General features: G+C 41.5%; 1 protein-coding gene across 5 annotated transcripts in view; it reads right to left on the bottom strand.

The window, feature by feature from the left end:
- The window catches only part of AGPAT3 (1-acylglycerol-3-phosphate O-acyltransferase 3), an 85,068-nt gene that overhangs the window by 41,664 nt on the left and 30,422 nt on the right, over window positions 1-12,982 (bottom strand). For all 5 annotated transcript variants that reach the window (XM_064407002.1, XM_064407000.1, XM_064406992.1 and 2 more), the window contains one exon: window positions 5,789-5,909. The gene's annotated coding sequence lies outside the window, so the exon portion shown is untranslated. The remainder of the gene's footprint in view (window positions 1-5,788; window positions 5,910-12,982) is intronic.

Raw genomic sequence — 12,982 nt, 5'->3', positions numbered from 1 at the left:
GCACTTTTGCTCATGGTGAAATCTTTATAAATTACAACCAGAATTCTTTACAATTAAAAAAAATTAACTTGTAAGTGGGAAGGCTGCACATTGTGTAAATTCAGGCTTTTGTTGGCCGTTCAGCTGGGAAATTAAACACCAGCCACTCTGTAAATATCCCATCTGTCTTTAAAATCCACATCAGATAAAAACCTGAAAAGAAACATCTACAGCTCTCACCTTTTCTTAATATCTCCCATCTCCTGGGTGGCTTTGGCATTCTGTTGCTAAATAGGCCTCTAGCAGCAAATATAGTTAATTTATGCCAGCAGGGAACCCTTCTGTGGTAACACACAGAGTCTTTGAAATATGCTGCAACAAAGATCACAAATCCAGGACTGGTCAGCCCCGTCACGATTCAGTGTCCCTTGTTCAGCTTCTTCTGAACAGCAGCCTTTTCATGCAATGCTTGAGAGAGACATGACCTAAATACCCTTTAACTGAGGGCTGCAGAAATCCCAGGAATGACTGGCCCACTAGAAATCCACATTTACCTTCCACCAGAAGCGTCCAGACAGCGACACAGCTCAGAGTGAGACTTTGGGAGTTTGCACAGATGCTCTCTTTGTCATGGTCTCATGATAAAAAGATAAACCAGCTCTGGCAGACCCAGACAAAAGGACATTCAAATATTCTGCCCCTGTGAGTACTTTTTCAGTCCTACAAGTGCCACAAATACTGACACTAATCTGACCACAGGAGATCTCTCAGTGATCACAACCCCAGCCAGGTGGGCACCTGCCTGTGTGGACATTTCTGCATCTCCATACATTCCTCTGTATTGATTCCACTTCTGTCAGAGACACAAAAAAACCACTGAAGCAGATATTGTTTCCTGCTGGAAGAGTTATAAAGTCCTGGAAGAAATGCACAATGTGAAATTACTGGTATAAAAGTGAGCACCCGCTTCTCTTGGAGCTTGCAGCATTTCTGAACAGTTTGACTGCCAAGTCAAAAACTGCTCCCCATCACTTGAAAAATTAGAAGTTAATTAGTAAAGAGAGGTGTTCACTGTACCAAAGCTTCATATTCAAAAGACCCTATGTGCCAAACTGGAATTATGGATGTCACCATTGCTAGCTTGGCACTGCTCTTCAAAAGCTCCTCAGTCAGGCTGAGTAGCAGTTTGAGAAGCAGCATTTATGCTCTTATGATTCATTTTTATCTGCCAGAATAACTCTCAGCTCATCTGCAGTTATATGCCCAAAAAGTCAGATATTCAAGGGTATTACAAACTGCCTGCAGTTCAATGCAATGTGTTAATATAGGACACATTTATAGACAATGAGTCTAGCAAACCAGACTAGCTTCATTTGAAATAAACAAACAAGCAGCCTGGTCTAATTACCAGAACTAATCTAAAAGAATCAATATTTCTCCAATCAAAATGCAGAACAAAAAACCATGCTATTTACTCAGCAATGTATAATTACTTCTTGAATCTGCAGATTTTGTTCACTTTTAAGCCCATTAAACATGAACCACTTTTTATTAGTTCTATTTAAATTCTTTTTACCTTAACTGTAATAAACCAGATTTCTAAACAACTGGAATAATTGAAACCTCACTGCCTTAATCAGAAGTATTTTACTGTCAGTAAGTTCATTACTTCCAGGCAACTGGGAGCTTTTTCTATGCCTGGTTTGACTGACTGCTCATAAGCCTCTCCTCCCAGGCACTACTACAGGCTCACTCTAAACTCAAGCTTAAGGTCAGCATGTCCTCAAGGTTTGCTTGTATAACTGCTTTGACAATTATTACTCATCCCACATCTCTACCAACAAGATATGTCTTAAGCTAAACTGTTGGGTTTCAGGTTTTTTGTTTAGGTTTGGGTTGGGTTTGAGGTGTTTTGTATTTTATAAAGTAGATAATTTCAGTAACATTAGGGAACAGTTAACCCAGGGCACACAGGACAGTAATAAGAGGCATTATTATACCTTCAGCACAGGAAAAAGAACAGCACAAGGTGATGCTTAGGCATTTTGTTCTCATCTTGCAACATGGATCCAAAGTGTCCAGATGACTTTGAGCTGAACAAGTTGAAAGCTCACAAAGCCATGGCAAAGAGCATCCAGAAGTGACCTGCAAAATGCCCCAGGTCCTGCAGTGCCACAAGGGCCCAGCAGCCCCATCACCAGCTCACACTGCCCTGAGCCCCTTCCCTCTGTCCTTTCCATACATCCCACAGGATGGGGCTTGTTCAGCTTTTAGAGGGTGTCCCTTGTCAGCCCTTTGCAATCACAATTTGGTTGTGCAATCTTTAACCCCTCAGTCTCAGGCTGACAGGCTCTTGTGCATCACTTATCCTGTTAGACTTTGTGGAAGAGGTTTTACAGCTACTCCTGTGAGCCAGAGAGAAGTTTGATAAGAGGATCCATGTTTACCTCTGAAAAAATTTCCTACCAAGGTTGCTGACACAGAATCAAGAAAGAAAGAAGGATAAATGAGAGAAACCTGCAACTGCCTATTCCAATAAGCACTTTGTTTGTCTCTCATGACCAATGAATAAAGTGTAAACTCGTAGTTTTGTAAGAATGTGTAAAAAGCATGCATGCTATAATAAAAACAGTTTGAAGCCTTCTGAAAATGGAGTGTCTTGCTTTGCATTGTCTCCATCTCAACTACAATAAAATTTGAACACCACAACCAAGGAGGAGAGGGAGGCTCTTTCCAAGGGGAGACCCAGGTGCAGAGATTGGGCAAATGAAGCCTTGAATCAAAAGGGGCCTTGCTGCTAAGGCACAGTAATATTGTCCTGAAGCACATCCTGTGACAGTATTTGTATTTAAATCTGTGCTTTCTGCTGCTTTGGAAAGTACTGCCAAAGGTTCTGAATGTGCAGCCTTCACAACTTCCATGTGTGAAAACAATTGCTCCCACAGTAACTTTGACATTTTCAAAACAATTATGAAAGAGTAAATGCCATTACGGCTTCTAAGAAAGCACTTTCAGTTTGGATTACTTTTTTCTTCTCAAAATAGACATCCCCAGGAGATCAAGTTTGGGGGTATCAAGCTTCACCAGCAGATTCCCCCAGCTGGAAGTGGATCCTGTGCTGGGTTCCAGCCATAAACATACCCAGCATTGTTCAGCAAGGCTGGTCTTTCCTTAGGAAAGAGGCACAAAGCTTAATGGGGTGCAGTTTTTGAAGAGTAAAAGTGAGTGCTACAGAAAAAAAAACCACTGTCATGCTCCCTTCCTCCAAATAAAAGGTGCAACGACTCAGTGCCCTATTTATTAAAAACAGATAGGAGAGAATTTTACTTCTGCAAGTTGTGCAGAACTGACTCTGCCTAAAAACCAGACTAACAGCAGGGATCACACCTCTGGGAGCAGCTTTTCAGAACATCACTCTGCCAGCCTGTCTTACAGGCTTTGAAACCTAACCACAGCCCCTCCTCTGGTAAATTAAATATGAAAACAGGGACTGTAAGTGCTATTCCAATATACTTTACATTTTGCCTCGCTTGAACTGTAGAAACTCTTGAATCTGTGACTGCCATGACAGCTTTTGTGAGCTGCTCTCAGGTCTATCCTGATGAATCCAAAGATCACTTTCTTCTCCTCTTTGTGGTCCCAACTAAGTTTTTATGCAAATTGACTTTTCCAGCAATTTCTACAAATTATAACATTGACAGGTCTGAGAGACAAATCCCCCCCAATAAGACACATAACAAGGACAACAGCAGCAGATGACAGATCACAGAATCACAGGATGGTTTGGGCTGCAAGTGACCTTAAAATCATCCAGTTCCAACCCCCCTGCATGGGCAGGGACACTGCCTCTAGCCCAGGTTGCTGAGAGCCCCATCCAACCTGGCCTTGGGCACTTCCAGGGATGGGACATCCACAGCTTCTCTGGGCAACCCATGCCAGGGCCTCCTCACAGGGAAGAATTTCTTCCCAATATCTGATCTAACCCTGCTCCCTCTCAGTGTGAAGCCATTCCCTCTTGTCCTGCCACTCCAGGCCCTTGTAAATAGTCTCTCTCCATCTTTCTTGCAGCTCTCTTTAGGCACTGGAAGGTCACAGTTAGGTCACCTTCTCTTTTCCAGACTGAACAATCCAAATTCTCTCAACCTTTCCTCACAGTGGAGGAGCTCCAGCCCTCTCATCATCTGGGTGACAATCAGGAAAGAGAAGGCAGAAGGAATTATTCAATCCATGCAGCTTCCAGCATGGCCATTCACTTCAGTGAGAACATTTAATTTCCAGATTATTCCTTGTTTCAGGTTCTAGTGACCCAAGACAAGATGCCCAGGCAGCACCACACACGGGCACAGGTAACAGGCCTGGCACCCCGGGTGTGAGAAACTCAGATTTTCTCTTCTCTGAACAGAAGCACAGCTGGAGAATTCAATAGCTGTCACAATCCAAAATCTCGCTCCCCCCCATCCCAGCATATTTTAGCTTCTCAGTAACTCATCAATGGCCTTTTCAAACCTTACAGACAAAGAAGAAAAGCAAATATTGCAGCCATGTAAGTTGAAAAGTATCCTACAAAACAGCAACTAGATAAAAAAGGGCTTTCTTGTCTTTCTGGGGCATTGCTCCTACACCAGTGTCAACAAGCACAGGCAAAAACATTTTACACAAGCAGTTTTGAAAGCAGCTGGTCATCATGACACTGGGACAAGGCTACTTTAATAAATCAACCTACTGGGTGTCCCTCCACACACCAGAGCTGCAGGCTGTCAGCCAGGTTCAGCTGCAATAGCTAATTTTTGGGGGTAAAATTTTTGACCCAAGGATATTTTGGGCTTGTAGGAAGTGTCTATTTGCCCACCTAATGAGCTGGGATCAATGCTTTCACTTCCTCTACAGCAGGAAAATGTACATCTTACAGGGATGTAACTTTGCACAGGGTCAGTACATGCCCTGAACAGATTGTGGCTGTTCCAGTATGTGCTGCTTTATGAAACACAGCTTTGAGAAATATCTCACAGAAATTAACATTTTTAGAGGGACTTCTTGTCCTACAATTGACCTTGAAAGGTGATAGAATACCAAAGCGATAATTCAAGCCTTTGTAAAATCACCAAGATTAAATTATTTTCTTACCAAAAAGACAATCTACTAACAGCCCCTGAAGGGACAGGGTATCAGAGAACACCATTAAAACGCCAACATCTGACAGTAACCACAGGTTTTAAGATCCTGTCCTGAAAAAAAACTGCTCTACTGCTGTGTCAGCAGGGTCTCAGCAGCTTTCCACTTTCCCTGTCACTGTCTGTAGGACACACACAGAAAAAGGCAAAAAGTAGGAAGCTTGCTGATATACTTAACATTTCCATAGCCAGTTATTGGATAAAATGTCAAGATGTTCAGATTAAAGGCAGCCTAGGATGACCCCAGTGAGCATGGATGAGATTCCTATGAACCCCATAAAGGAGGTTCTACAAGCACTGTAAGGACACAGTTAGTTCCCCTTCTTCTACATTTAAGGAAGGAGGAGACAGATAAGTATTTCCAGAGTCCCAGGGAGGTTTGTTTGTGGCTAAATCTCTGCTACAATGATCACCAGCAGATACAGCATACATGAGACAGCAGAAGCAACAAGCTCAAGCGCTGATTTCATTCCTCAAGTGAAACCCTCTGAGTGGAAGACATCTGACACCCTTCCCAGCATTCATGCAGCTCTGTGAAAAGAACAGGATTTGCACACCCATTTCCCCCCACCCCCCAAAAGCATATTGCTACAGACAAAACACAAATACAGAAACGTGGGGGAAGATTTCTTTCTTACCACCACCACTGGGGACCACTTCTGGCACCTGGCAAGTCTCAGAGCAACAGCAGAATCCCCATCTCCTCCCTCCAGGGAAGTACCACTGCTTATGTCTCAAGAGATTTGCTTTCTCATTTGCCTATAAGCAAAAAAGACATTCTCCAGTGAATGAAGGTAAAAATACTTTGTTTAGAAGCAAAATGCAATGCAAACAAGCAGCTGACAACCCAGGTAATGAATAATCCAAACGCTTCTTAGTAAAATAATGAGTCTTTTTCCTTTGTCTGAAAGAAAAAAAAAAACCTACTTGATCCTTCTTCACATATATATTACTACACTTAGCTCCACAGGTACCAATACTATTGCTTTCACAGGGACTAACTGGCACATATCTATGAAATTGAAAGCAAGTGTTCTAAATTTACCACTAATAGTGAAATTGCAGCTTCTATTCAGACAGGAGCAAGGGCTTGCATGCATAAGAACTAGCCTACTTTTCTTGGCTTTACTAATCAGCATAACAAAAGGTTATTTTATTTCTCTTACCTCCAAACCCTGTCTTGAGAGAAGTTACTGAAAAATGAAGCAGAAGCAATTATCTGCTCTGAGAACACACAATTAATCCCTATATTTTATTAAGAGTGTTTTTTATGATCCTCAAGCAATTAAGCTAATCATTATTTAATTTTAGATTACTGAACTGGAGATTTACTTCAGACACAAGCTCACTTTTCACATAATTTAGTTTCAGTAATTAGAGATGTACTTTACCCAGAGGTGGCTTGTTTAAAGCATGTTATCTAATTTCACAAGCCTCACACCATGAAAGTTTCATGCAGAAATCTACAACCCAAACTTCAAAAATGAGAAAAGGCCCTGAAGACACTCAGATTTACCGGACTGCAAACCTGTTTTTCCTTAAAAAAAAAAAAGAAAAAATGTTCTCCAAACATGTGCCCAGCAAGTTAATGTATCACAAAAGCCAACACCAACATTTCTATAACCCACCACTCCTCTAGCAAGTTGTTAGAACAAAGAGTGCTCCTCTCACACGGATCACTTCATTTATAACTTATTTTAACCAGGATGCAAAGTCTGCAAATAGAAATGTTTGATTAGGACGCCCAGCAGGTACCTGCCACAGGATGCAACCAGTGATGAAACACTCAGACACTTAAAGAATTCTGTGACAGTGTCATCAGAGGAACAGAAACAGGGACCAGGCTGGTAGGTTCACACTGTACACACTGACCCTGGACATGATGCCAGTGGATAACTGCTCTATTCCAACCTATTTCAGACAAAATTGTGTTGTAGAAACCAAACTGTACCAGGAAACACCAGTTACCCTGGACACTCCTGCCCACCCAGCTCAGCTTTAGTTCTGCAGACAGTTTATGCCATCCATCCAGGCTGGGACATTGTCCAAGGCCAGTTTTATGTCAAAACACATTTCCTGGCTTTTGGAAGGGCATCACCTCCCACCACTACCACTAAAGAGAAGGAAAACATGACCAGGCAAATATTTGAAAAACACACAGTGCTTTTTGCAACTTTTTGCTTTCTAAATCATCCAACAAAACCAACACATGCAACTGCTCACTCAATTAAAAGTCGACTATACTTAAATCTCTAAAAATGCAGAAGATGCAGATTTATTTCAAGATTTTAGTGCCAATACTTTCACAAACCAGTCTGACTTGCCACATGTAAGAAAGGCTACAGAACCCATCAACAGTTCATGAGATTTCAGCAAAGACTGACAAAGAAGAATCAGAACATGAGGCTACAAGATCATAACAAGACAGGCTGGTTATTGGGAGTGTGTTTAAAATAAATACAAGTCTCATCTATCTGGATATTCAACAAACATACTTTTCCATGTGGTATCACATTAAAAGTGTAAACTTGGAGACAGAGGAATTGTGACAGCAGTAGATTCTGCCCAAAAGAGATGGTGCCTGACAGCACAGAAAGAAAAATCTGCAGAATTCTTGGAAGTACTGATGAAAAGACAAACCCCAACAATCAATCTTCTGGTTCATTTTTAACTGATTAATGGCTTGCATATAAAAAAAAATAGTAATTGTGGCAGCTGGTGACAAAGCTGGGAAGCAATCTGAACACAAGGGTGCACTGAGGTGTTAACACCACAGGCACCATGGCCATGAAGAACAGAGCCACAGTTGCATTTTGCAATTGCTCCTCACAAGACAGTAAAGACAACCACTAGGAAGGGAAATAAACCACTTCAGGCAGAAAAGGCTGCTGAAACCAGAACAAACAGGAATCAGCTGGTCAGGAGTTAAGTTCAGGCTTGAACTCTTGAGAACAGCAAATGTCTGGGAGAAGTTTTTGGGGACAATAAACCTACATGCTTAAGGAAGCCCTATTATGACAAATTACCAGCTTTCTTTAGCTCTGACTGGTTTTGTAGCTGTTCCATCTAAGTATTCATCAAAGGGTCCATGAAAGTATCACCAAAAGCAGATGGTCCAGTTGCCAGTGCTGGTGGGGGAGGTGATACTGTGAGTTACAGAGCTGGGGGGAAGCCAGCTTATGGGCTAAAATATAAAAAATTACCATAACATTCCTGCATACCTATACAACAAATACTGTTACATTTAAAATAACAACATTAGCCATTTTGTTTTCATCAAAATCTGCACATGCAACTGTGGCAATAAAAAGTGTCCATTTAAAAGGCTCAGCAACCCATGAGCAGTATCTCATCCTGCTTCCCATTATCCCACAACAAAGGGATCCCCAAAACTAATGCAGCACAAGTTGAGCTGCTCCTTGGAACAAGCACATTCTCTGGTCCTGAGGCAATTCTTGAAAACTTCCTCCATGGGCTATCAAAAGGAATTTTGCCTTTTTCACTGCCTGTGCACAGCAACTCTCAGGCAGACGTTTTAGTTAAACTGATAAAACTGAGGTCAAAGTTCCCAGAATTAAAGAGTGTAACTGGTAAGAGAATAATTTCTGGTTCAAGACTGAAGCATAGCAGTGTTATGCAAGAGAACAGAATCTGAAAGGAAGCTTTGATCTGGCACTGTTTATTGTACTGGTGCTGGCTAAGAGGTACCTGAGCCCCAAAGAATGAGAGAGAAGCTCTTCCCATTTGAGATCCTCACCTTTCTCACTTGGAAAAAAAAATATTGAGACATATATATATATATAAAACACCATGTACTGGACACTGCAAGCTGTATCAAATTGCTTTTCTGATGTCTTCTAAAATGGAACAAAGAGATTTAGGCAGTACATTGAGGATGAGAGTCACATTTAAGCACACACTCACAAGTATTTTTCCATTTCAAAACTGTCCTGCAATTAAATATAAATGTGCATGCACTTAAACACACAGTTTCTTTCTTGCACAGTACCTTGTACTGAATTCAATATAACCTTCAAACCCATGTTTCCATTAGCTACTTTGTGATACCACAGCTTTGAAAATATTCTGAGTGCTCCAACAACCAAGGCATACAAGACTTAAAAGCGGCCATTCACAACTCCATCTTCAGCATCATCTCACAAGGAGAACATTTCATTCCTTTTTATTTCCTCCACCCCTTCTTTCCTTATTCTTAAATAATTTATTAAAACTACTGAAAGTATTTTCTGGTCAGCTTTCTTCCTCACTGTAGGAAGCATCAATATCTTTAAATCCATGGTTCCCCTGGTTCCACAGCTTGGTTCCCTCTCTAAAGGTCATCTTCTATATAATAACCTGATATTGATGGACTAATGTCAGGAGGAAAAGGGGGAGAAATGATAATGTATTTTTAATCACAAGCTGAATTTCTCCCCAGATAGCAAAGCTGATTTCATGGCATGCCCCTCTTTCAATGTCTTATGGAATCATCCATCACTGACAGAATGACTCCAAAAAATTCCTTCCTGCTACCATCCTACAGCTAGGACCATCACCTCTCAGAAAGAGAGCCTCTAAAAACAAAACACTGCCCTAAAGAAAACTGGAAATTATTGACTTGAAGGCACTTTCAGAAAAAGGAGTCAGAAGGAAAACGAGAGAGGATGTCAGTAAGTTATGATTGATGTACAACAAACAATCAGAAGTGGTCTCCTCCCTCATAATCCATAACTGACCTGTGAACCCTCTTGCCACAGCTGTCAGAGGTGGTGTAAGTAGAGAGAAAAGAGAACTGGAATCTTGAATGACACAGAAATAACAAACCAAATACCAGCCACTGCATTGATTGTAAATCCTGTAGTAGAGAAATCCATTATAAGCCAGACTACTGCCCTAGATGGACCAATGACAGACAAATTCTCTCCTTTCCAAGATGGAAATGAGACTTCTTCAGCAAACAAAGCTATTCATTTTCCACTGCAACTTGCAACAAAACCCTTCAGTTCTGAGCTTCTCTCAAAGACAAGCAAGAATTAAATGGGTAAATGTATCTGTGATCTCGTAATTCCACAAATTTCTGTGTTCACTCATCGTGAGAACCTGAGCTCCAGCAGCCCATCAGTTTCACCTGACTCTGTCCCTAACCATGTGGAGCCAGGGTTCTGATGGATAAACACCCTGGAGCAGGTTCAGCTGTGGCAGCCTAAAACATTACTGCCCCCTCTTGTCCATCCCAGCCTTCTGCCAGGGATCAGTGCTCCACAGCACCCACCTCAGCTGCTCCAATCCACAGCACAGAGAGGTGGGTCCTTATCATCATTCACTTTTTACAGGCAAACTGCTCTGTAATTTTCCTGCTGTGAGCTGCAGGGGCTGAAGCAGCTGCCCATGGTCCTTCCTGCAGTGGTTGGCAACACCTGGAGGAGGTGATGTCTGAGGTCATTGCAGCAGGTTTGATACAACTCTGGTCCAACTTGAAGAGATGGAATTATTCTTGGTGAAAGAGGCTGTAATTCTCCTGTTGCTAGAGCCCAGAATCAGGGTAAGTCCTGAGCAGGACTCAGGACTTATCCTGATTTAAGTTTAGCACTACAGTGCTGCAAAACTTTCATCTCACTCAGAGTTTCAAATGGGAGAGAATTTTAAATACAGGACAGGAAACCACAGCCATGTGAAAAGGAAGCTGGGAAAAACACAGCTGCCCTAAGCAACCAGGGCTGAGCATCTTTGAACCAAGTGAAGTGTGCCCTGTCCTGGGAAATCTAATCCCAGTTTCAGTCCAGACAGGTTTAGATCCAAGAGTAAATTCTTACAGCCTTGCATTTTCTTACAGCCTGCTTACCTCTGAGGTTTTCCCATTATTTATCCCTCATTAAAGGCCTACATGACAAACAGCATAAGAGAGCAAGTGTAAGAGGGGAATTTGAGCAGGCTTAGCCAAGGTTTCTGCATTTCCTTGTGTTTGGGAATGCTTGGGGTTTTAGATGGGTTTATTAATGAAATTTAAATAGTGAATAAATCTTGAATGTGGATGCAAGCTCATCCATAAATGTTGCCTAAATTGACTTCTGGGAAGAAGTAGGCTCTGAGAAAGGACCTAAATTATTTTTTTAAATGACTACTAATTGTACATTTTTTTTTCTTCTTATTGCAATATATAATGTCTGTCACTTTCAGAGTAATTCCAAGAATTGCTTTTTTCTTTTAAACACTGGAAGACTCTTTTCTTAGAATAAAACCATTATAGAAAATGTTTATGGCAATAGCAGAACACAGAGCTTTTTAAAGCACAGCCTTCCTCAGAAACAAGGAGAGGTGCTGCAATCAGCACTGAAATACTACTGAGAGAGAGCTGAGTGTGGGACACACACAGGAGTGATCTGCAGAGCAAGGGATAAGCTTAACTCACTAATTTCTCCTCCTCTTTCACTTGTTCTTAAATAACAAACAAAAAAATCAGTTGCAAACATCCTTCCCCATAATTTCCTCTGGCTGACCAGCACATCCCTTTCACTACAGTGGTCCTCTGCCAGCTTCATTTTGTGCCCTGCCTCAAACCCTGGGGCTGAGGGTCCCTGAACTGGCCCCAGGTGCTGCATCAGCTTTTCTCCTAATGCTGTGATGTTTTCTTTGGTGTGCAATAGATTTATAGGTCACTTTTAGAGCTGTATGTCTTTAAGTGGACTTCAGTCAGGAAAAAAAAAATCCTAAATACAATTCTCCATAATTACCCAGTAACAAGAAGCAATTGATCATTAACTTTCATGCTCTGATCTTCCACAAGCAGACCTTCCAGTTACTCCAAATTAATAATTTCCTTAGGAACTCCCAGGCAAAGGTAACAGGAAGGAGCTGCCTCATGGGATTTGAGAACTGCAGGGAATCTTTGGCAGAAATTCCTTTCCTTTACCAGCTTTGAATCCACAAGGCTCCAAAACGAAAATCTGCAGGTGACGTGGCAGTGACATCAGGATTAAAACTCTCAGCCACCTGCACATCCCAGATCACATCACCTTGAGCTCACCCAGGCTCCTTTCAGCCCCCTTCAGCAAGAGATTGTCACCAGGGTCACAAGTCAAGCAGGCTTGGCTAAAAATATCGCCCAGCCCTGTCCCTGCTCTGCCTCACTTCACTGTCATGCACCTCACCCTGGACATCATCCAAGGGACACTCACTGGGCACAAACTGTGTGAAGCTCAGGCATCCTCCTCCTCAGGAGTTATTTTACTCCCCCTGCCTGGATTAAACCAACTACCAATATTTGTTTATTCGCTATTCGTAATTCAAGTTGGAGTGAAATTAAAAGGCTCTAGAATGGCAATCTAGTTAAGAACTTTAATGAAGTGCACTTTAGATATAAAATCTATTATAAAGCACTTAAACTAATGAAGGTTGCTCCCTGTCCTCAGCACTCTGCACTAAAAAGGTAAAAGTCATTTAAAGAAACCTTTAAAATTCTGAACTGCTGCAGGTAAGATCTGAAGAGACAACAGTGAAACATTTGCTATCATATCTCACTCCAGGACAAAACAAGGAAAAAACCAGTTTCATACACCTCTACCCTGAGAAAAATAATATTATTCTTTGTTATGGGTGAAGTAATTTCATAGTGAATGAGATGATAATTTTGAATGCATCATCTCTTCAGGCTCTCAGAAAAATTACACATCTGCATACTCATACTATAGATATTCATACTCATACCAGGGAACAGTGTCTAACAATAAAATAATGACAAAAAATTCAAAATACAATCTTCAACAGAATATCAGTGGAGGTGGAGAAGACCTAGATCATCTTCTGCAGGAGAACCTGTACACTGGAGTTTTGAA

The sequence above is a fragment of the Passer domesticus genome, chromosome 2 (assembly GCF_036417665.1).
Source record: "Passer domesticus isolate bPasDom1 chromosome 2, bPasDom1.hap1, whole genome shotgun sequence".
NCBI lineage: Eukaryota > Metazoa > Chordata > Aves > Passeriformes > Passeridae > Passer > Passer domesticus.
This window is presented reverse-complemented; position numbering and strand designations above follow the sequence as displayed.